Source organism: Ursus maritimus, unplaced genomic scaffold, assembly GCF_017311325.1.
Source record: "Ursus maritimus isolate PB19 unplaced genomic scaffold, ASM1731132v1 scaffold_29, whole genome shotgun sequence".
Taxonomy (NCBI): domain Eukaryota; kingdom Metazoa; phylum Chordata; class Mammalia; order Carnivora; family Ursidae; genus Ursus; species Ursus maritimus.
In genome coordinates, this window is record NW_024425452.1 from 4,373,072 (window position 1) to 4,397,420 (window position 24,349).

Below are 24,349 nucleotides of genomic sequence, written 5' to 3' on the forward strand. Positions count from 1 at the left end.
AGGCTTGAATAGATATGTCTCCAATGAAAATATACAAATAGCCAACAGCAAATGAAAAGAATGGCCATTGTCAACAAAATGGAAAATGCTGGCTAGGATACAGAGAAACTGGAAACACTGTACATTGCTGGAGAAAATGCAAAATGGTATAGCCACAGTGGAAAACAGCTGGCTGGTTCTGGAAAATGTTAAACATAGAATGAGCAATTGACCTAGCAATTCCACACCTGGGTATATACCTCCAAAGAAATGAAAATTAAAAATAGGGATTCAAACAGGTATGTGTACACCAATGATTACAGCTACATTATTTAGAACTGTTAAATGGTAGAAACCAAAGTCTCCATTAACAAATGAATAAACAAAACATATACATATAACGAAATATTATTCAGCAATGAAAAGGAAAGAAGTTTTGATACATGCTCCTACATGAAAGAACTTTAAAAACAGTATGCTACCTAAAATAAGCCAGACAAAAATGACAAATATTGTATGCTGCCACCTATGTGAGTCATCCTGAATAAGAAAATTCATAGAGATAGCAGAATAGAGGACACAGGGGATTGGAGAGTTTTTGCTTAATGTGTAGAAAGTTTGCCTGGGATGATAAGAACTTCTAAACATTAAATAGTGATGATGCTAGCACAACATTTTGAATGCATTTAATGCCAGAGAACTGTACAGTTAAAAATAAGTAAAGTGGTAAATTTTAAGTTAGGTATGTGTTACCACAATAATGAATATGGATGAAAAAAAAATTAACCAGACTAGATTCAGCTATAATTAGGGTTCAGAACAGCAGATCTGAGGAAATTACCCATAACACATCATGGGTAATAACAAAATATCATGATCAATGTTATGCCAAATATGTTGATACTGTGGTGAAATGGATAAATTTCTAAAAAAAAAAATATACAAATGGGCAAAGCTGACTCACGAAGAAATAAAAAATCTTAATAGCTTAATAAATTTGAAAGAAATTAAATCAGTAAAAAATCAAAACCTAAACAAAACCAAACTAAAACAAAACAACCTTGCCTCATCTGTAATTTTGTACCAAACATGCAAAGAATAGAGTATTCTAATTTGATACAACTTTTAAAGAGAATACAAAAAGATAGATACTCCCTAATTCATTTATTTAGGCTAGTATAACCTGGGTTTCAAAACTAGAAAAAGACAGTGAAAGAAAGTAAAATTACACATAAATTTTACTCATGTACATAAACAGAAAAAAAAAACCCATAATTAAAAGGCTTGAATAAAACAAAAGGTAGCATGAGGGGGAAGTCACTTTCCCTCCTACCCTGCACCTCTGACCTCATGGGAGCTCCCTATGATCAATTAACAGAAAAAGAGAAGACTCAGGCCCTGTTTTACATATGGTCCTGCATGATACACAGGCACCAGTCAAAAGTGAACAGCACAGCCCGGAGCACGGCAGTCCCCCTCTGGAACATCACTCAAAGACAGTGGTGAAGGGAAATCCTCCCAATGGGAAGAACTTTTAGCAGTGCATCTAATTGTTTATTTTATTCGAAAGGACAAATGGTCAGATTTGCAATTATATACTGATTCATGGGCTATAGTCAATGGTTGGCTGAATAAATGGTAAGAGACATGGAAGGAACATGATTAGAAAATTGATGAGAAGGAAAATTGGGGATGAGATAGGTGGACAGATTTCTCTGAACGAGGAAAAAATGTGAGGATATTTGAATTCCATGTGGATACTCAGGGGCAACCTCAGCAAAGGAGAATTTTAATAATCAAGTGGATACTATCAGTTTTTTCACCCAATCACCCTGTCATCATTCAATGGGGCTCATGAACAAAGTGGTCATGGTGGGAGAGATGGAGGATATGCAGGGCCCAGTAACATGGATTTCCACTAATCAATGCCATCATTGTTACAGCCCCTGCTGAGTGCCTATCTGTCAGCAGCAAAGATCAACACTGAGTTTCTCAATTGGCACCATTCCCTAGGGTGATCAGCCATCCTCCTTGCAACAGGTTAATTACATTAGACCACTCCCATCACAAAAATGAAAGGGTATGGTTCTTACTAGAATAGACATTTACTCTGGATATGGATTTGCTGTCCCCACATGCAATGCCACTGCCCAAACTACCATCTGTGGACTTAGAAAATGCCTGTCTGTTGTCATGGTACTCCGTACAGCATTATTTGTGATCAAAAAACTCACATCACAGCAAAGGAAGTAGTGCACTGGGTCCATGCTCAAAGAATTCACAAGCACTAGTCTTAACGTGTTCCCCACCATTATGAAGTAGCTGGCTTGACAGAATGGTGGGAATGGCTTTTGAAAATCCAGTTATAGTGCCAACTAGGTGGCAATACCTTGCAGAGCTGGGGCAAGGTTTTCCAGAACACTTATACATCCTGTGAATCAACATCCAAAATATGGTGCTGTTTCTCCCACATATAGGATTCACAAATCCAGGAATCAAGGGGTGGAATGGTAGTGGCAGCACTCATTATTTCCCCTAAAGACCCACTAGCAAAATTTTTGCTTCCAGTTCCCATGATCTTATGATTTGCTGGCCTCAAAGTCTTTTCCAAAGGGAGGAATGCTTTCACATTTATTCCACTGACACAACAATTATTCCGTTGAAATGAAACTTTAAGACTACTGCTCAGTCACTTTGGATTCCTCATGCTCTGAGTCAACAAGCAAAGAGGGAGTTACTGTGCTAGATGGGGTGAGGGATGTTGACTACCAAGTAGAGACAGGACTGGTTCGCCACAGTGGAGGTAAGGAAGAGTATGTCTGGAATACAGGAGATCCCTGAGGCCACCTCTTAGTATTACCATGCCCTGTTATTAAAACCAATGGAAAATTTCAACAACCCAAACCAGGAAAGGCTATTAATGGCCCAGATCCTTCAGGAATGAAGGTTTGGGTCACTCCACCAGGCGAAAAGCCACAACCAGCTGAGGTGATTGCTGAAGGCAAAGGGAATACAGATGGGTAGTAGAAAAAGGTAGTTACTAATACCAGCTATTCACATTACCAGTAACAAAAACAAGAATTGCAATCATTATGAATATTTTCTCCTTGTTTTGTCATAAATGTTTGTGTGTGTGTGACTATTGGGCAAATATTGTTGTTTCCTTCCTTTCCTTATTCCCTTATCATGTAACATAAGATGTACTGGATTAATAGCATAATATTTAATTTTTATTAATTTTACATCATAGTTTTTAACTTAGGGATATTAAGAAGTGTAAATATCACTCAAGGAATTAATCTCACCTTCTGGGAAATTGTGTTAACACATTTTCAGTTTTACAGAGAATAATTGTATCAAGTTAGGCAAGATTATGACCTTGTTATTGTCTTTACTTGGAGATTAAGAATAGTTTGAGGAGATGTATATGGGTGTCAAGGTGACATGGGGTAGTGGTCAATTTTATGTCTTAACCTGACTGGGCTAGGGGCACCCAAATATTTGGTTAAACATTAATCTGGACACGTCTGTGAAAGTATTTCTGAATGAGATTAACTGCCTGAGGCAAACTGCCCTCTCCAACATGGGTGGGCCTCATCCTATATGTTGAAGGCCTGAAAAGAAGAAAAGGCAGAATAAGGGAGAAACACTCCCTCTTGCCTATCTTCAAACTGGGACATCAGTCTACCACTGTCTTTGAACTCAGACTGGGACTTACAGGATCAGCTCTACTGCTTCTCAGGTTTTCATACTGTTTAATACTCAGTCTCCATTTTGGTTTTTGAATTTCACAATGTACATCTTTTTACTTTGTGTATCATTAACAAATTATTGTAGTTGTCATTATTTTTACTACTTTTGTCTTTTAGCCTTCCTACTAGATGTATGAATGATTTACTCACCACCCTTGAAACATTTGAGTACTATGAATTTAACAGGTGGGATTTGTACTTTCATATGTTTTCCAGGAACTAATTAGTATTCTTTCATTTCAGTTTGAAGGAGTCCCTTGAACATTTCGTCTAAGGCTAGTCTAGTGGTTATGAACTCCTTCAACTTTTGCTTGTCTGGAAAACTCTTATTTCTCCTTCAATTCCATAGGACAACCTTACCAGGTCGACTATTCTTAGTTGCCAATTGTTTTCTTTCAGTGCATTGAATATACCATGCCACTCTCTTTGGAGCTGCAAAGTTTCTGCTGAAAAAATTTGCTAACAGTCTTGGGGGGGAGGGGTCCTTCATAATGTAACAAGGTGATCTGTGGCTTTTAAGATTCTTCCCTTGTCTTTAGCCTTTGACAATTTAATTATAATGTGTCTCAATGTGGGTCTCTGGATTCATCTGATTTGGAACTCTGTGGGCATCCTGAATCTGGACATCTGTTTCTTTCCCTTGGTTATGAAAATTTTCAGCCATTATTTCTTCAAATAAGCTTTCTAACCCCCCTCTCTCTGTCTTCTCCTCTGGTACCCTTATAATCCAAATATTGGTCTGATTGATGGTATCTTCACTTAAACTATCTTTACTCTTTTTTATCCTTTTTTCTTTTTGCCCCTCTATTGGATGAATTCCACTGCTCTGTCTTCAAGTTCACCGATCCTTTCTTAGGCTTCATCTAGTCTGATGTTAAACCCCTCTACTGAAATTTTCAGTTCAGTTAGTTATTATATTCTTCAACTCTATGATCTCTGCTTGGTATTTTTTAATATTTTCTCTCTGTTAAAATTCTTACTTTATTAATTCATTGTTCTCTTGATTTCAGTGAGCATTTTTATGACCATTATTTTGAATTCTTTATCAGGTAAATCACTTATTTCAGTTTTTTTTAGTTTTATATTATAATTTTGGTTAGAACATCTCTTTCTCTTTCCCCATTTCCCTTCATTCTCTGTATTGATTTCTGTGGATCAGATAAAATAGCCACCTCTCCCAGTCTGGACTGAATAGTCTTGTGTAGGAGATGAACTTTATTATTCAGCCCTAGTTCTTGGTTGTCTCTCTAAATTTAACCTTCTTTGTTCTTAGAGACTTATAATAACTTAGGTACGCCAGGAACTATCAGTGTTCCATAGGAGAAGATCTCAGTCAGCACACCGATTTAGGCCGACTGGAAGCTGGACCCCAAGGCAGTATGTCGTTGAATAATATTCTGCTGTGTGTATACATATATATGTGTGTGTGTGTCTGTGTGTATCTTCATTCATTCACTCATTGATGGACAGTTTAGTTGTTTCCATGTCTCAGCAATTTTACATAATGCTACTATGAACATGGGGGTGCAGATATTTTTTCATGTTAGTGTTTCTGTTTCCTCTGGATATATATCCATAAATGGAACTGCTGAATCATATGATATTTCCATTTTTAATTATTTGAGGAACTTGCATAGTGTTTTCCATAGTGGCTGTAACAGTTTGCAATCCCACCAACAGTGCATAAAGGTTCATGTTTCTTCACATCCACACAAGCATTTGTTATCTGTCTTTTTGATGATGGCCATTCTAATAGGCATGAGGTGATATCTCATAGCTTTGATTTGCATTTCCCTGATGACTAGTAAGCACCTTTTCATGTACCTGTGGGCCATCTATATATCTTTTTAGATAAATGTCTATTCAGGTCCTTTGCCCATTTAATATTTGTTTTATGGATATTGAGTTGTATGAGTTCTTTATATATTTTGGATAGTAATCCCTTATCAGATACAGGATTTGCAACTTTTTTTTCCCTCATTGCACAGGTTGTCATTTCTTTTGCCATGCAGAATCCTTTTAGTTTGATGTAGTCCAAACTGTTTATTTTTTACTTTAACTGTCTTTGCTTTAGGTGCGATTTCCAAAAAATCATTACCAAGACCTATGTCAAAAAGTTTTTTTCCTGTTTTCTTCTAGGAGTTTCAGGTCTTACATTTAAGTCTATAATCCATTTTGACATAAATTTTTGTGAGTGGTATAAGACAAGGGTCAAGTTTCATTCTTTTACATGTGTATATACAATTTTCCCAGAACGATTTATTGAGGAGACTGTCTTTGTTTCCATTGAGTATTCTTGGCTCCCTTGTCAAATATTCATTGTTCATATATGCTTGGCTGCAGGCCGCAGCTTTTAAGAATGCAATCAGGCACCTTTCAAGGAAAGGCTGGGAGATAGGCATTTCTGTCTAGTGCCGCTGAGCTGAGCCCTGGAGGGAGAGCCAAGGCGAGTCCTTGGGGGTTCTGGCAACCCAGTTATGAGCTGTCCCTCTTTTGCTATCATCTTGTAGACAAAACCCCACTGCCTTTCAGAATCAGTTGTTGTGGGAGCCCATCCCTCAGGTGGAAGTATTAAAAGTTGTTCCATATCCTTTGCTCCTCAGGGAGAAGCTAGTTCTGAGTTTCTACCTGATTGTATGTCACAGTGCCAAGACAGGGTTTATGGCGAGTATGTCTCACCCATTCCTGCCTGTTTAAAATAGACTTTTTTTTCTCATGTGCTTGGTATATAGTAGTTGCTTAGCTCGTTTCTGGATTTTGTTCAAGGGGAATTCATCCGTGTATAGTTACAGGTTTGGTGTGTTCATGGAAAGAGGCAACCACCTTGGACTGGAATCTTGGAATCCTCAGGCTTTCTACTGAAACTAAAATTTATACCACTTGCTTTCCTGGATCTCATGCCTTTGGACTCAGACTGTAACTTATATCATCAGCTCTCCTGCTCCTCAGATATCTGGACTTGGACTGGAACTACACCGTTGGCACACCTGGGTCTGCAGCTTGGTGACTGCAGATCTTAGGACTTCTCAGCTTCCATAATTGTATAGCCAATTGCTCATAATTCACTTTCATACACATATATGCAAACACACATACACTTACCCTACTGGTTCTGTTTCTCTGGAAACAGGTAAATACACCCAGGAAAGCAAGAGTGAAACATAAATCTATTAATGATAATAATTAACTACTTAAAATATGAAAAGAGAAAAATTATCTCATCTCAATAGATACAGGAAAATCACTCAACAGCCATTCATGATGAAAATTTTAGTGAACTTGGATTAAAAAGCATTTTCTTTCATATGATTAAGAGAATCTACCAAAAACCATACAGGAAACAATATACTCAGACATTCATACTCTTTGAAATTGAGACCAGTATAAGGACTCCTGCTATCCCACTTTTGTACAGTATCACCTGGTTTTCAAAAGTTCATATTACACCACTTGGCTTATATAAAAGATCTATAGTAGTACCTGTTTTTGCTAATTTAGAGAAATCCAAAGAGGATTGAGTTTATGACAAAAGATGAAAAGTAAAACTCATGCTCAGCATTTGGCTTACAAGAAGCTGTTATAGAGGCAGGGCGCACCCCAAACAGTGAGAGTAGCACCATGAAGCTCCTTGCCCGGGAACTATACTCAACATCTCAGCATCAGGCTGCCATAGCTTAGAACTGTGTCTATGAGCATATGTGCTTTATCTTGACTTATTCTGTATATCTATTAATAAGATGTGTTCGAAGATATTAGAAAAGCCTATGTGAGGTTATTTTTCTGGTCTGGGAACACTTAAAACGTTTTCCATATAAATTAATGGTAATTATGTCTCATTTTACACCACTTTGTCTTAGGAAGGTTTCAGAGGAACACTACTTTTAGATTTTAAGATTGTAGCCAGAAAACTAAGAAAAGGTTTAAACTACACAGAGACTGAAAAAGAATAAACTAAACCACTCTTTTTCACATATAATCTGAGTATCTACACAGAAAAAAGAATAATTGGGAAACAAACTATTTGAGTTAATAAAGGAAGTTATTATCATGTTTTTCAAATATAGGATCAATCCACAAATATCATCATCAACACAAAGGCAGAATGAACTCATAAAAACAGAGAGCAGGGTGGTGTTTACAAGGTTTACAAGGGTGAGGGAAATGGGGAGATGTTGCTTAACAGGTACAAACTTCTAGTTATAAGATGAATTAAGTTCTAAGGATGTAATGTACAGCATGGTGATTATAGTTAATAATATTGTATTTTACACTCGAAAGTTGCTAAGAGAGTAATTCTTAAATGTTCTCACCACAAAAAAGAAATGGTAATTATGTGATGTAATGGAGGTGTTAGCTAAAGCCATGGTGGTAATCATTTTGCAATAATTAGTGTATCAAATCAACATGCCGCACCCCTCAAACTTACACACTGTCAGTTATATCTCAATAAAGCTAGGGGAAAAAGCAGAGGCAGAAAATGCAATTAAAAAGAAATATAAATTGGTTCTAAACTTTTTATGAAAGAGCCAAGAGCCAAGAATAGTCAAGACATTTTTGAAGTGGAAGGGTATATCCTACCAGACTCATTATAAAGCTATAGAACTAAGATAGTGTGTTACTGGTACAAGGACAAACAAACCAACAAAACAGAAAGGGAATAAAAAGCCCACATTGAGAGTAAACTCCACAATGGCAAAAATCTTGTTATGTTCACTGATATATATTCAGTATTTAATTCTTTGGAATGCCTTAACAAGTTTCCCTTCCATTATTTAAATTATTGAAAATCTCACTATAGAAAAAATACAAAGTTATCAAAATGAAATAATTGACTCAAAGATAAAAAACAAATTCAATTCACATCTCTAGTAAAAAGAACACTTTAAAAATACTTCTTGTATTAATGTACATAAAATGTACAAATAATTATCAAATTTTACCTCAAAAAAAGTTTAAATTTTTCTACCTAAAATCGTCTTCATTAGCATAAGCATGTAAAGTACTTAAAACATGTCAGGTATCTAAAACTAAGGATGGGATCTGAGGAGTATACTATTTTAATTTTCAAGGTTGTTAGTACCTCAGCTTTAATTCCACAGTTTTTCTCACATTACTTCTGCCAATTTTTTTTCCCACAGACAGAAAGCTAGACATTGTCCTAGTGATTTTTGGAAAACAGAAATGAAAACCACTATACCTAGCCACAGTCACTTCCTTTTTGCTCTGTAACGTATATAATATTTTTAAGTCACTTAAGGACAAAATCCAAGTAACTGACACTTAGAAAAATCTTTTTGATTTTTTCCCCCATTCAAGACCTACCTTACTACTTACTGATGCCTTCACTGACTTGTCCTGGGTCTAGTTCCAAATAGGGCCTGATACTCCATTTCTTCATATACTGCCTAGGTGCCTCTAATAACACAAGTACTCCTACACCAGCCTCCACTAAACGTCTTTCAGGAAACTTTCCTAAAAAGGCTGTCCCTGCCCTGGTCTCCTGAAGTAACTTTACTGCTGTAACACACGAGCCTCCATTTTAGAAGGACTGTCAAGTTCGAGAATTATGGTCACAGCAAGCAGTTTAAGCCCAGAGCTTAATCCTGCTGGACTCCACCTAATAATGATAGTATCAGAGTCACTTACAGCCTACCTTCTCACCCAAACAAGATTGGTTTGTTTCAATTCCAGGACCAGATGCTTCGGTAAGCACTACGGCAGCTAGTTCTGCAATTCCCTTGTCAAGTGCGTAATGAAAGTATGAAATAAGTAAGATTATTTATGAGATAAAGCTACACTCCTTATTATGTACCCTTATACTCAGATATAGGAGGGTGTATGCTGAACAAAACCATGGGATATCGTTCCAAAAGGAAGCAGAACTTAAGACTCAGCCTTTCAGTATTTTTGTTATGTGTATGCCCAACACAGTCTACAATTGGGGGCTATCCTTTAAATAGACATCTATTAAAGTAAAAAAAAAATCTATTAATAGAAAGCATATAAGATAAATCAAGTAGAGAAAGACAATTATCATATGGTTTCTCTCATCTATGGAACATAAGAACTAGGAAGATCGGTAGGAGAAGAAAGGGATAAAGAAAGGGGGGGTAATCAGAAGGGGGAATGAAGCATGAGAGACTATGGACTCTGAGAGACAAACTGAGGGCTTCAGAGGGGAGGAGGGTGGAGGATTGGGATAGGCCAGTGGTGGGTATTAAGGAGGGCACATATTGCATGGTGCACTGGGTGTTATATGCAACTAATGAATCATGGAACTTTACATCAAAAACCAGGGATGTACTGTATGGTGACTAACATAATATAATAAAAAAATATTATTATAAAAAAAAAGAAAGCATATAAGATAAAATAGAAGAAATAGTTACAGAGATACTTCCACAACACAGAAAATACATTTTAAAAACTATACACTGAATATTACTATAGTCACTATGTGTTTTGAAAAAATAGGCTCCAGGTCAGTAGTTTTTTGTTTTTTTTTTTAAAGATTTTTTATTTATTTATTTGACAGAGACAGCCAGCGAGAGAGGGAACACAAGCAGGGGGAGTGGGAGAGGAAGAAGCAGGCTCCTAGCGGAGGAGCCTGATGTGGGGCTTGATCCCAGAACGCTGGGATCACGCCCTGAGCCGAAGGCAGCCGCTTAACGACTGTGCCACCCAGGTGCCCCAGGTCAGTAGTTCTTGACAAGAATTTTAAAAAGAAGTAAAAAAAAACAAAAACAAAAGGAAGAAAGAAAGATGCCAGATAGTTATCTTACTCTAGGCTGAGCCCGTACTTGACATTTTTGTTAGTAATTCAGGCCAAGATGCTTCCCAAGTATATAGTGATATGCTTCCACTGTCTCTGTAAATTCTAAAGCATTATTCATTTACTAAAATCTTTAGCTAACCTCCAGATCCTATGTAAATGTCTATATCCGATTATGTCCTCATAGACCCATAGTCCATATACCCACTTCCCCCCAACAGTGAAAGGCAATCAACCCCAAATTCTTTTAATGGTTTTAACTAAGAAAAACAAACTTTTTGTGCAAGCACATACAGTATAAAATACTCACCTCTTTTTAAGTTATACAAATACTTTTTATTAGTATAGAACAAACATTTCAAAGAAGTCAAAAATAAAACAAAAGGTTTTTAAAAGTAAGTATGATTCATTGATATGGGAAAACTTTTTTGCTTTGATTAAAATATATGTATTATAAGCATTACCAACACTTCCGATTTCCCTAGGACTAAGTGGTTTTCCAAGTTATTCTCTACCAAATAAAGTAGCTTAATTAATGCTAAAAGGCCATGACATGCTTCTTACAAAAAGGGCAAGCCAGAAATTTCTTTTTTTAAGAGAATGAATGAATAATGAATAAAACTTGAAATTTACTTTCAATTACCCTAATTATTTCAGTTCTCCGGTTCCAAAATAGAGAAACAAATAGCACGTGGGAACTCTATCTGTTCATTTGGAGATAATGCTTTGCCATTCATGAAGTTGAGGACAAAGTTTATGACAGTGGACGAGGCACAGCTACCCAGCTGAATCTCACTGTAGTCCCTGCCTACACGCAAGAGAAGAAACAGCATCTGCTGAATAGGGGCCAGAGATGTGAGCCCAGAAAAACACAGTTCATGTGTCCATTATCAAACTAAGAAGATTACAATAATTGCAGAAGAAGTCCCACTACATCCTGGCCATCAGCTACAAAGAAGAGGAAGTCAGTTATGATGAAAAGAAATTAGCCTGGGAGTCTGACAGCCTGGTTCTAGTTGACACTCTGCCACTAAGGAGTACTGTAACCTTGGGCCAGTAACTTTCTGGATGCCTCACTTCCTCAACAATGAAAGAAGGGGACTGGATTAGACTGATTATAAAGGTGCCTTTTCAGATATTCGATTTTGGTGTTTCATCAAAGCAGATGTAATCCTTACATCATAAAAGCTTATTTCTTCAAGAACTATTAAAAATTATGTTTTAAGAAAATTACTTTTAAAAAATGAAATCTTACTAAATTGAGTAAATTGGATGAAAGTCATGATATTAAGAAGGAAGAAATACATTTTTTAAATGGATAGCATAGAATGAATTAAAAGAATAAAGCCATTTGGAGGAAGGGCAATAAGGCTAAAACTTATTCCTGGTCCTAAACGTGGAAATAGTTCCCAAGAAAGATTCCACTGCCTCCTAAAGAAATTGGAAAAAAAAAAGCTAAGTAGTCTTTGTATTTAAGAATATTATCACAGGATTTTACATTATTCCTTTTCAGTATATTTAACAAGATCCACTTTTAAGTCTAAAATACTTCTGTTCAAATTTTCAAGCTCTGATTAAGAACAGAGTGGCAGGACTGAATACATTTTGATTAAAGGGATTGTTTAAAAAGATCCTTTCACCATGTGTATGTATATCAAGTCATCACACTGTACACTTTACATATCTTACAACTTTACTTGTCAATTATGCCTCGATAAAGCTGGGGGCAGGGTGGTGGGGATAAGATTGTGAAAAAGAAACCAAGGAGGTAATTTTGGTGAAAATCTGTGACAGAGAGCCTGCGGGCTGGTGCTGGAGAACACGAGACCCATCAGCAGATCAGCTCATAAAGCATCCAGGACCAAACATAAAAGAAAAGGACAAAGAGGTATTTCTTAACTGCCCTGTGTGCGTCTTCTTGGATGCTGAGTTGCTTTCAGTACTTACCACTGGCTACAAACTCTAATGTGGTTAAATTATTCTGGATGCTGTGGTTAAGTAATTGCTGTGGTCCTGGGAGCTAGTTACTTTTTTTTTTTTTTATTACTTCTGGTTTTTTGGACGTTTTTCCAACTCAGGTAATTGACATTACTTCAGAATGGGCACCGTGTGACTACTGCTTGGTGTAAGAAGGCCCTGGGTGACTTTCTGTCCCCAAAAGTTTCCTTTTTCCCTTCAAACCACTTATTTGATTATACTTTTATAGGGTAGGTATTACTATAATACCCAGGAATTTCTCCTAACTGGAATTAGAGTGAATAGCAGGCTACAACCCTAACATACACTCTAGTCAGCGAACCTGGCACTAGACAGCACATGCAAACACAGACATCATACTGTTTATGTCATTCTTACCCAATATTTGTTGAGACTGATTTACCCACTGTCCAAAGGGGGGGAAAAAGTGCAGATGTTTGACCACGAGCAGTCATTTAAGGCAATCAGACAATCATAAACACATGCAAATTATCCTTACTCGTCAATTTTTAATACATCTACCCTTCCTAACTCTATAATTTTATCTACCTGTTTTTCAAAGAAAGAAATGAATGCACTTAAGAATGGCGCTGAGAAAGCCAAACTAATAAGTACATTAAAATATCAAATAAATACCTAAGATGACAGTTTTTCTAGCAGCGATTTTTCTCATTGTTTGCTTGAATTTTCATCAATTTCCCCAACCCCTTTACTACAGCATATGTTCATATATCATTTAAATGAACCTAAGAATATTGTTAGAATTTTACGACACTGTACAAAATAACTATAAATATCTGAAGATACAAGAAAAGCAAGATTATAAAATTATTTATGATGTAAAAATTACAATACCATGAAAAAAATACAGGAATGTTAACGGTCTTTGTTTAGAGTAAAACAAAAGTTAAAAGCAAAAATTTAAATCATCTATTTGAATTAATTAATCCACAAATTTTTACTGAGTGCCTATTATGTGTCAGGCACTGTTCTAGTTGCTTAGAACACAGCAATGAACAAAACAGATTAAAAAAATTAGTAGGGTTTGTATTTCAATGAGGAAAGGACGCGAGAAACAATATATATAACAGATTACCAAATAAAAGATTTATATATTAAAAAGACCACAAAGGAAAAAAGAAAACACGGAATCAGGAAACAGGAAGTGAAGGAATAAGGTAAGGGAGGCAGTGTGAAATATTAAAATGGACATTTATGAATTTTTAGTTTTTGACTTGAAGAAATGGCCTTAAGAAACGGCAAAGTGAAAAGATAAGTTAGAAAACTTGGTAAAAATCAAAGACTCAGCTAGGAAAGCTAATCCAGAATTACTAGAGCACAAGGCATGGAATGTACATCTGAAGAAGTTCACAAAAATAGCATAATATCCCATAAATTTCTTTTAACAATTCATGGAGCATTTCTCTCATATATCTTACGTATTTTTAAAAATTTCTTTATCTGACTATACCTGACACACAATGTGACATTAGTTTCAGGAGTACAACACAGTGATTCAAAATCTCTATATACGTTATGCTGTGCTCACCACATGGGTAGCTGCCATCTGTCACCATATAACACTATTACAATACCATATATTCCCCATGCTGTATCTTTTATTCCCAGGCCTTATTCATTCCATAAGTGAAAGCTTGTATCTTCCACTGATGTATCTTATATTCTTGAGAAGGAAATATCCCAAGTTCAAAGCCTAATGAAAAGCAGCATAAAGCAAATGATGATAAGCGCTCCTCACTTGAGGAACAGGAAAGACAGTAAATGAGAAGTACACCAATCACTGAATGTTAGGTCAGGCAAGGACCTAAAAGATTATTTAATCCATTCATCTTGTTTTAAAAAAAGGAAAATAAAGGTCAGAGAGGTTAAATAACCATCTCGGGGTCACAAATCCACTTAGAGGCAAAAGCTAGGCCTTTTATTTCATCCAGAACTCTTTTTCTGCAATACCATGTTAAATGTGCAAAAACTGTAACAAATTAGACAAATTAACCTTAAATGCCCATTTATCAAAGATTAAGATTAACAAAATAATTTTATAAAGGGAACCTGGTGCAATTACTTTGTATAACAAAATAATTTTTTAAGGCTTTTAGAGAGATACATCATTGATTCAAGAAAGTTCTTTTGGTCCCCGAGGCCCTGAAAATATTTAATAATGCAAGGACTTTTTCTCATTATTGCTGAAATTTAACAGTCAAAAATTAACATTCTATAACATTGGATATAGACACACTATAATCACAAATTTCACCCAAATTTTCAAGCATATTTCATGGACTGGGAATCAGAGATTCAAGAAAGTTAGAGGAGATTTGCCCATGGCATTAGCAAAGAGTAAGCTTCAGAATTACATGCTGTGATGTGAGAGTCACTTAGTGATAGGTGAATTTGCACTATGCAGATATTTAGCAAATTGGCAAAATGGATAACCGTGTATCAGCACTTCCCAAATGGATGTTGGCCAGAAAGAAAAGTATTCTGTAGTTACAGCCGTTTAAGAAATGCCTGATAGTTTATTCTTCTCTAGATTTGCAACACATTATATGAAATACTGAGAAATTCTGCAGGAAAGAAACTTTTGGTTTTCCATGTATTTACTGTGTACACAATCATTTTTCTAAGCCCACTTAGTTACAGAGCACTGAAAATCATTTCAAGAAACACTGACATAAGCAAAACAAACAAAAATCCCCAACGTAAATGAAGAACTTTAGTGATGGGATTCCAAATGAGCTTTACCCTGACGTGTTACAACTTCAAAGTTTTCCAGTTTTAAACAATGAGATGATGCTGGTGGAGAGAATAAAAAAATTTTTTTTTAATTCTTTACTCACTTCACCAGATATTTACTGTGGGTCTCTAGCATGTCAGGCACTGAATTTTACACTAGCTGAGAATTTCTTAAGTTCCCACAAATTAAGGATTTTTCTGCAGCTATGGTAAGCAGCCACCAGAGGTATTAAAGCTAGTCAGGGGATCATCTAACAACGGCAGCTCCTCACTTGTGAAAGCCAAATCAAGAAGAGACTTACTCCAATAAACTTGCCTCTGAGTGCCAACCAACCCACAACAGTCCCATCCGGGTAACTTCTCTTCTACAGATGACGTCAAGCTCCAGACCACCACTGCTTCCTGAAAACTCTCTGTAAGATCAGCTGTCGTTCCCTGCTGGGAGACTGTGATTGACCAGCACATGCCTTTCCTTTAGGATAAGAAACAACACACAGTTTTCTCTTTTTCAGGCACCGAATGATGGTCTCACTATGCTTTCACACAGCATCTGAGGACGTCTGCTCTCCCAAGCTGGTGAGCCCAAATCTCCTCTTTTTATTTTGAAAACGTTTTATTTTGAAAGATTTCAAAATCAACAGAAATCCGGAAATTAACAGTACAATGGACACCCATATTTCCTTCACTTAGACCCACCAATTGTTAACATTTTGGCAACATTTGCTTTCTCTCAAAATTATACATGTGCACACACAATTTATATACATATAAACACACATACATATTTGTAGGTTTGTCTGTATCTATCTTTCTTTGAACAGCAAGCATTTTTTTGAGTGTTTCACATGTGTCTGGTGTACTTAGATGAATTATATCATTTAAACTTCTTAAAAACCCCATAACGCAGTATCACTATGCCTGTTCCTTCCCATCTTGGAGAGCTATTCCATTAAAGTAAATGAAATTCTGTTTGTTAACTCCCACATGTTGGGCTTAGTTTTGCCACCTAGACCTAGATGAAATATCAAATATTAAATCTACCTTTTACATGATAGGTCTTCAAAAATATGAAGAAAACTTGCTTAAAAACTTTTTAAACAATTTTACTGGAATATTATTTATATGCCATAAAATTCACATGTTTAAGGTGTACAATTCAATGATTTTTAATAAATTTAAAGAGTTGTTCCATCATCACCACAATCGAGTTTTGGAACATTTCCATTATTCCAAAAAGATGTTTCGTGCCCATTCCCATCCCCAGCTCAGGGGACCATTAATCTACCCGAAGAAACCATGTACCCTCTCTAGTCTTTTTCAAGGTAAAAAATGCCCCACTCCTTATCATTTAGGTCTCTCCTTAAACAGCATATCCCTGGAAAGACCTTTTCCAAGTATTACCACTTTCAATCCTCACTTGAATTAGAGTAGTTCAGCATTTATGTGGTTTATATATTGAGGTCCTGCCCAAGATCTCGTTTGAAGAAAAAGATTCTAAAACTTTTAAATTAAAAAAAAAAAAAAAAAGGAATGAAAACCTCTAACCTAAGTGTTGAACAAGTAGTATGCCAGATACAAAGCCCTGTAGCTAAGAGATACCCTTGAGACAACAGATCTACTAATCAATACTTGTGGGCTCAGAAAGGGTGACCCAACCATCACTCTGCCTCTGTCAGAACTACAATTCTCCACCTCATCCATAAGAACATTTTGCTGCAATGCTGTACTCTACTGCCATGGCACTACCTATCAGAAAGGGAAATTATTTTACTCTGATATCAACTGAGAATTCATGTAAGTTCCTACTAATTACAGATCCCAGAATTTTTGTTGAGATTGATGTCAAGTTCACCAGGGTATAATGACTAGACTCTCCCTTCCCCCATCATTTTTTAAATGGAGCAAACTCATGCCAAAGTTATAACTTAATTATGCTTCCTTAAATAGCATTCTAGAAAAACCACCTGGTAATAATTAATACCACTGTTATAAATAATCTCTCTCCTAACGTACTTGTATTTCCAGAATTTAATTTGTCACCCCAAACAATAGTTTTAGTCTCATATACTATACTACTGACTAAATAAGCCTATAAATTAAAAAATATGGAAAACAGTACAAAGTTGTTATATTACCAATTAGGCAACTCGGAAATTAATTGTGCAAATATTCGTGACTGCCAACAGGAAAATACATAATATATTCCAGTTGTAGTACATAATACATTCCATTTGCTCTCACAAAGGGCTTCAGTTTCAATCAGGAAGTGTACAAGACAATTGTCTTTCTAGAATATGTAAACTGGACAATGATCAGTCACTTTTTTTCTGAGAAAATTAAGAAAAAGTTTATCTCCAGTCTCCACAATGTTCCTCAAATCAAAATGGAATTTAGTATGCCCAGAAGAAACGCATTTTAAGTCTGTTCTCAAGAACATGGATAAAAAAGTGATAACATGAGAAAGATGTTAAGACTTAATTATATATAACAATTCTACTGAGAATAAACATATAGGATATAATGAGTGATCTTTTGGTTTTACTTTAGATTATACTCTACAACTTCAAAATTGTGGCATGTATAAATAAGAATCTTTTCTAGATGTTTACCCACACTATCACTGAAACTCATATGTTAATCTTTATACTATGAAGAGCGTAGTCTGTATTTCTAGTGACTTACAATGAATAACATGTGCGGACTTCTAAGTGTACCAAAAATATTAATAAAAACACTGACGAAATAAGCCTATAAATTATGTACTTATCATCTATGTACCTACCAAGTACCAGCCTGTACAGTAAGTACCTTCATAAGGACTAGCTGTGGTAGCAAATAAAAATATTAATAATAATTAACATCTATTAAATAGTGGTTAACACCTAAGCTTAAAACCATCACAGAATCCTACAACTTTCAAATTCCTTTGCTTATTGCATAAAAGTCTTTGAAATCTGGCTTTTGCCTTTAATTCTAGCCTTATTTCCCACCATGCATCCTTTGTTCCGGCCTGACATATCAAACTACCTGTGGTTAGCTGATGACACAGGTTTCCCATCTTCTGGCCTCTGTCTACGATGTTCTCTCTGACAAAGATGGCCTTTGTTTCTCCTTTCATCTGACTAATTCCTTTAAAATTTAGTTCAAGGGGTACGTGGTTAGGAACTGTTCCCTAATCCCCAGTTTAGTGTGGATGCACCTCTGTGGTATAATGCACTGAGGGCCCTAACACTCTACCACACACTATATCCACTCCCACTACCGAGTAATTTTGAGTGCCTTCATACTATACCTGAGATCAATCATGTTATATGCTTTGGCCAATAGGTCTTAGCACATGTGAGCAGGCGGAGGCTAAGGAACACTTCAGCATTTCAACTGTGCTCTTGGACTCTGCCGTGGCCATTAAAACGTGCCCAGGCTACACTGCTGGAAAACCAAAGGCAGAGGGGGCGGAGCGGAGTCACCCCAGTTCTCCCAGTTGAGGCATCCTAGATCAGCTGAATCAGCTGATACTCAGACAGTTGACAAAACCCAGTCAGTACTGGTGGACCTGCCTAATGTACTATCCTAGACACATACACATAAATGCTGAGCTTTTACTACTGAGGTTTTATGGCTTTTTGTTACGCAGTATTATTGTGGCAATAAATAACATATCCACCCTCCTAGATGCTTCCATAGCACTTATCATCACATATGTTACGTTATACTTTTATAGTGACTCACTTATTTCTCCTCCCCCTGGATTTTAGAGGAGAAAGCATGTCTTATTAAAATTTGTATTCTCAGCACCTAACACAATGCCAGTTGCATGTGGGCATGAAATACATGTTTGTGGAAAAAAGAAAGAAGGGAAGGGAGGAGGGTGGGGCGGGAGAAAGGGAGGAGGGAAGGACAAAATGAAGGGAAGATGGAAGAAGAAAAGGTGGGAGGGAGGCAGGCAAGAGTCAAAAGGAGAATCCTCTTAAAAAAAAAAAACACTGCTAAGGAAAAACATACAGGTGATGTAGAAGGGACTGGTATTTGGATAGGATTCATCTCCCTTCTGATTTCATTGGGATCTCAGATGTTAAGGAGTCTTCCCCATGGTTTACAATTTCAGAAGGCACACAGTCAATATTCGTAGCGCAGATTAAAACCTTACTGCACGTAGGCAGCTGCCTGCTGAATGGGAAAAAATATCAACAATTCATGGGTCTTGTCGATACAGTATTAGCAAGAAAGAGCCAACAATTTCAAGACTTTGGCCAACAACACCGGGTGGCATTAGGTTATGCAGTAGACGTCGGGGCAGAGAATCAAAGGAATAGGCAAAACCTCAAAGATGCAAAAGGAAAGAGGCCCCATTTCTGCTATAATCCCATACACATTTCCCATACCTCACTGCTTCTATAACTTTGCCTCTACCTGCAAGGATTTGCCGTCCTCCCTCAGTCTGCTAGCCCCTTCCATCACCTGTTTAATACCACTACATCTTTTAAGGTCTTGATCAAATGTTTCCCCTTCCATGAAATCCTCTCTAGTATCTATCCCAAGAAAAACTAATAATAGCCTTGGAAATAGATGCATATTTATAGCTTAAGAATACCACACTAACAGTAACTAAAATGATGGTAAAGACCTGAACTTTTTCATCTTTATGAAATGAAATAGCACATAGTGGGAGCTCAATAGATTTTTACTGAATGAAACAAAAGCTTAAGGAAAAAATGTTCAAAATTTTATAATAGTTGATATGCTTTTGAGGACGGGCAAAAATCATTCAAAAAGGTACCAGACGAATGATATATTTTTTAACAGCAGCAGATATTTAAAAAAGAAAAAAAAATCAGTGAATCTGAAAGGACCTAAGATTTGGAATCAGTATAATAATAATAGTTATGAGGAAACTAACAGAAGATGACATTTTTAATGTATACTAAGGGGTGACTCTTTGCTAGATACTACTGAACTGATTTAAATGCTGAAACAACCCTACGAGGTAGGTACTGTTATTATTTCCATTTTCCAAGCTCTCATATTCAAAGAGTGGCAGAAGTGGAATTCCAATCCTCAACCAATCTGCCAATTCTAAAAATCAGCCCCCTAACTATTCAATAATATTGTCTTTCATAGGAGCTGAAGGGACCTCTGATGTAATTTATTTCAACTTCCACTAAGTTAAAAAATAAAATAAAAAATTTCAGACCATATAAGCATATATTTAACTATAGAGTGATTATAGTAGAGTATTAGATGACACTTGGATAAGTTAAAAGCAACTTTTTGACAATTAAGTGCAGAATATGAAGAAAAGTAAGCCTATGTAAAAAGGCTACGATAGTTGAGTTTACACAATTAAGAGAAAAAATCTGAAGAATTGGAACATCAAATGCTTTTTATGTAATTAGCCAGAAAAAAAAAAAAAAAAAAACTCTACAGATGAATGAAAAAAATCTTCCAAGTCAAATGTGAATAAATGGCTTCCCCTCTAATCATTCAAATAGCTGAGTTTCACAAGAAATTCATCTTTTAAATATCAAGAATTAATTGTAAATATTAAAACTGAATAGCTGGGAAAATCCATGGTACCTGTGTGCATAAATCACAGATGCATATACATAAATTACTGGGGTTCTGGAACAAAGTTCAAAAATCACTCTACTAATTAATGTTAAAATTTCCAAGGATAAAACTTGGCAAAAAAAAAGCTTTAATTTAGCAAAAATACGAAAACATTTTAGCAGAAACACCAAAACAGTAAGTGTAGGGTTAATTTCATCATGTAATATATAATACAGATATGATAAAGAGATTAAAATTGATACTTGAGAACAGGTTGATTAATTAGGTACGTAATTATTATTATATTTAGTGTGAAATTTTCTTTGCAGCTTCAAGACACCAATACCATTCCTATAATGTACACAGAGAGTTTAACAGAGAAAAACCTCAACTCAAAAAAATTTGGCTTCCCCATGTAACTCAAGGAATACAGGATCTCTAATTTCTGCAACCTTAGGTTCCTACTTAGCTTTTATAGACAGAATCCTTAGGCAACTCTGAGGGGGAGAAGGGAAAGTAGGATACTCTATGCCCTGGGATCCAGAGGTTTACAATTTTCAAATAAGTGTGAACAATTTGTGTCTCTTAGTATTGTTAAGTACTATGTGTTAGATGCACAATCTGAGTTGTCTCAGCTTTAGCGAGCTCCCCCTCTCCCCTCACTTCAAAAATTCAAAAAGCTACGATATTATGCTTAGGTGATTGTTAAAATATACCTTTCCCAGCTGGATGATTCAAAGTAATATTTAACATTTTAAATTAAATTGTTCATGTTCTACTGTTCTTCATTAAATGCAGACAGCTTGTTTCTACTTATGAATGTGTTCTTAAAAAACCCTAAGTGAAGAAAGTTAAGTGAAAGAGAGATTTCATTTTCAAAAATGCAAGAAGAAAATAAAAGAATGCTGGAGTGAGGAAATACTATTTTCTATATATATATAAGCTTTGACTTTAAAAAAGAAAATGCCAAATTACACTGTTTACCCTTACTATATTTTCACATAGGTGTCATCTTTCTTATACTGTCGAATGCAAGAGCCTACAACAATCTATTCCAGACATGGGGTGGGGTGGGGTGAGGTTGGGGTGGGATGGAGCTTTGGTGAGGGAGTAGGAAGCTAACAAGATTGTCTGTAGTACTTTAAGTACATGGTTTAACAGTAATACAGAACAGAAAAACCTTGGTTCAATTCAGTATAACTACCTCAATTTTCTTAAAATCACACACCTTTATGGTTAAAGTGCTTATAGATTTTCTCTTTAAAAAACTTAATTTAAGGACAATTTGGCAGCACCTTTGGAATAAGAAAATATATTTACTTATGTTTCTAAAAATATTTATATATTTATTTTAAACATTTATAAATATTGATTTTTAAATGTTTCCTTTTAATCTATTTGCTATGAAAACCAAACAATGGACTTTGAAAGGGTCCTAAATCTACCATCATTACTTTTATTTTGGTAACTAACTTTTATCCTAATGTCTTCATAACAAAGCTAAGCCTTAAGGCTAAATCGCCACATAGATCATTAAAACAGCAAAGACACAAAAGAAGGTTGCTCTTACCCCCAGAAAATAGTTCAGTTTCTAATTTTTGTGCAAAGGAAACAAACTGGGAGTACCATTGAAGAGGGATCACATCAGGAGACATTTTCACATTACACAAGGAGGAGTGCCTCACATGTGTTTTCTAAGTTTAAATCACATTGAATACTAAACTCTCAGATCCAATTAACACAAATAATAATCACTTGCAAATTGCTAAATTCTATTTTTCTGGACTGTACAGTATAGTGAAGACGAGCAGTGAAAATTTAGAGTCTATCTATGTTCTATTTTCAGCTTTACCATTAATTTGTTGGAGGACCTGAGGTAAATCTCTTTACAACAGCTAAACAGTCTAAATATGCTATTAGTTAACAGAGGTTATTAATGTCTACCCCCCACACCTCTTAATTTAGATATAAATTTAATTCAGCTTAACAATATTCATTTAACATCAGCCAAAATGCAGGCCTCTATTAAAGGCTGAGGAACACAAACATGAAAATCACCAAGTCCTTGAGAATGCAAAAATAATGTAAAGCATACTGGTAGGTGAGCATAGAAATAAATGAATAAAACTGCCCCTATTAGTCAAACATAAAGTTATATTGATTATCTACCTTTTGAAAAAAATATATATGTGAGGTAGCCTAACAGGTTGGAAAGAAACTACTGGTATAATGCAAGGTCAGAAAACTTTCTATGAAAGGTCAGACAGTAAATATTTTCACCCTCGTGGGCCATTAGGTCTCTGTTGCAGTTATGCAACTGCCATGTGGCCCCAAAGCAGTCACTGACAATCCATAAATGAATGAATATGGGTAGTACAAGTCTATTAGTGGTCATTAAAATTTGGAATTCACATAATTGTTCATATCACGACATATTTTTGATTTTTTTCCAATCATTAAAAAATGTAAAACCATTCTTGGGGCGCCTGGGTGGCACAGCAGTTAAGCGTCTACCTTCAGCTCAGGGCGTGATCCCGGCGTTTTGGGATCGAGCCCCACATCAGGCTCTTCCGCTATGAGCCTGCTTCTTCCTCTCCCACTCCCCCTGCTTGTGTTCCCTCTCTCGCTGGCTGTCTCTATCTCTGTCGAATAAATAAATAAAATCTTAAAAAAAAAAAAAAAGTAAAACCATTCTTAGTTACACATGATGTATAGAAACAGCTGGCTTGTCAGGATTTGACCGTCAGGCCATAGCTGGCCAACTTCTGGTATAATCGGACATCAGTCCCAAATAATACGTGGATTGAGAGTGACTCTAGTATGTACTGCCCATGACTACTACTGGTATTCAGAGAGAAGAGGGGAGAATACGTTAGAATAATCAAGAAAGACTTCTTGGAATAAGAAGTACTTGAGCCAGGGCTTGAGTTGATCCAAGGAGAATGAGAACTCAGTCACTGAAGCTACTGTCTAGTAAGGACATGAGAGAAAACTGTTCTACCATCTGAAAGAAAAGGAAAATGCTATTTTGTTGAAACATGGAGCAAACAAAGAGCAATTAAGCATCATGCTGTTGTGTGAGCTGTACTGTACAAGTTTTGAAATATTGTATATTTACATTTAAAATAACAAAAACAAACTGTCACGGGTTATGGAAAAAGACAAGTGGAAGTCCTAACTCGTCACACCTCAAAATATGACCTTATTGGGAAATCGGGTCTTTAGAGAGGTAAAGAAGTTAAAACAAGGTCATCAGGGTGGGGCCTAATTCAATATGATTGGTATTCATACAGAAAGGGGAAATTTGGACACGGCCACAGTCACACACAGAGGGAAGACCATATAAAGGAAGAAGATGGCAGTGTGAATGCAGTGAGGCATCAAGAAACCAAGCAATGCCAAGGATTGCCTGCAAAACACCGGAAGCTAGAAGACACAATGGAGGATTCTCCCAGAGAGACCTGAGAGAGAACATGGCCCGGTCGACACCCTGGTTTTGGACTTTTTCCCTCTAGAACTGCGGAACAATACCTTTCTGTGGTTTTAAGCAGCCCAGTGTTTAGTACTT

General features: G+C 36.1%; 1 protein-coding gene across 3 annotated transcripts in view; it reads right to left on the reverse strand.

Annotated features, from left to right (window-relative positions):
- The window catches only part of SUPT3H (SPT3 homolog, SAGA and STAGA complex component), a 535,848-nt gene that overhangs the window by 274,457 nt on the left and 237,042 nt on the right, over positions 1-24,349 (reverse strand). The window lies entirely within an intron of this gene.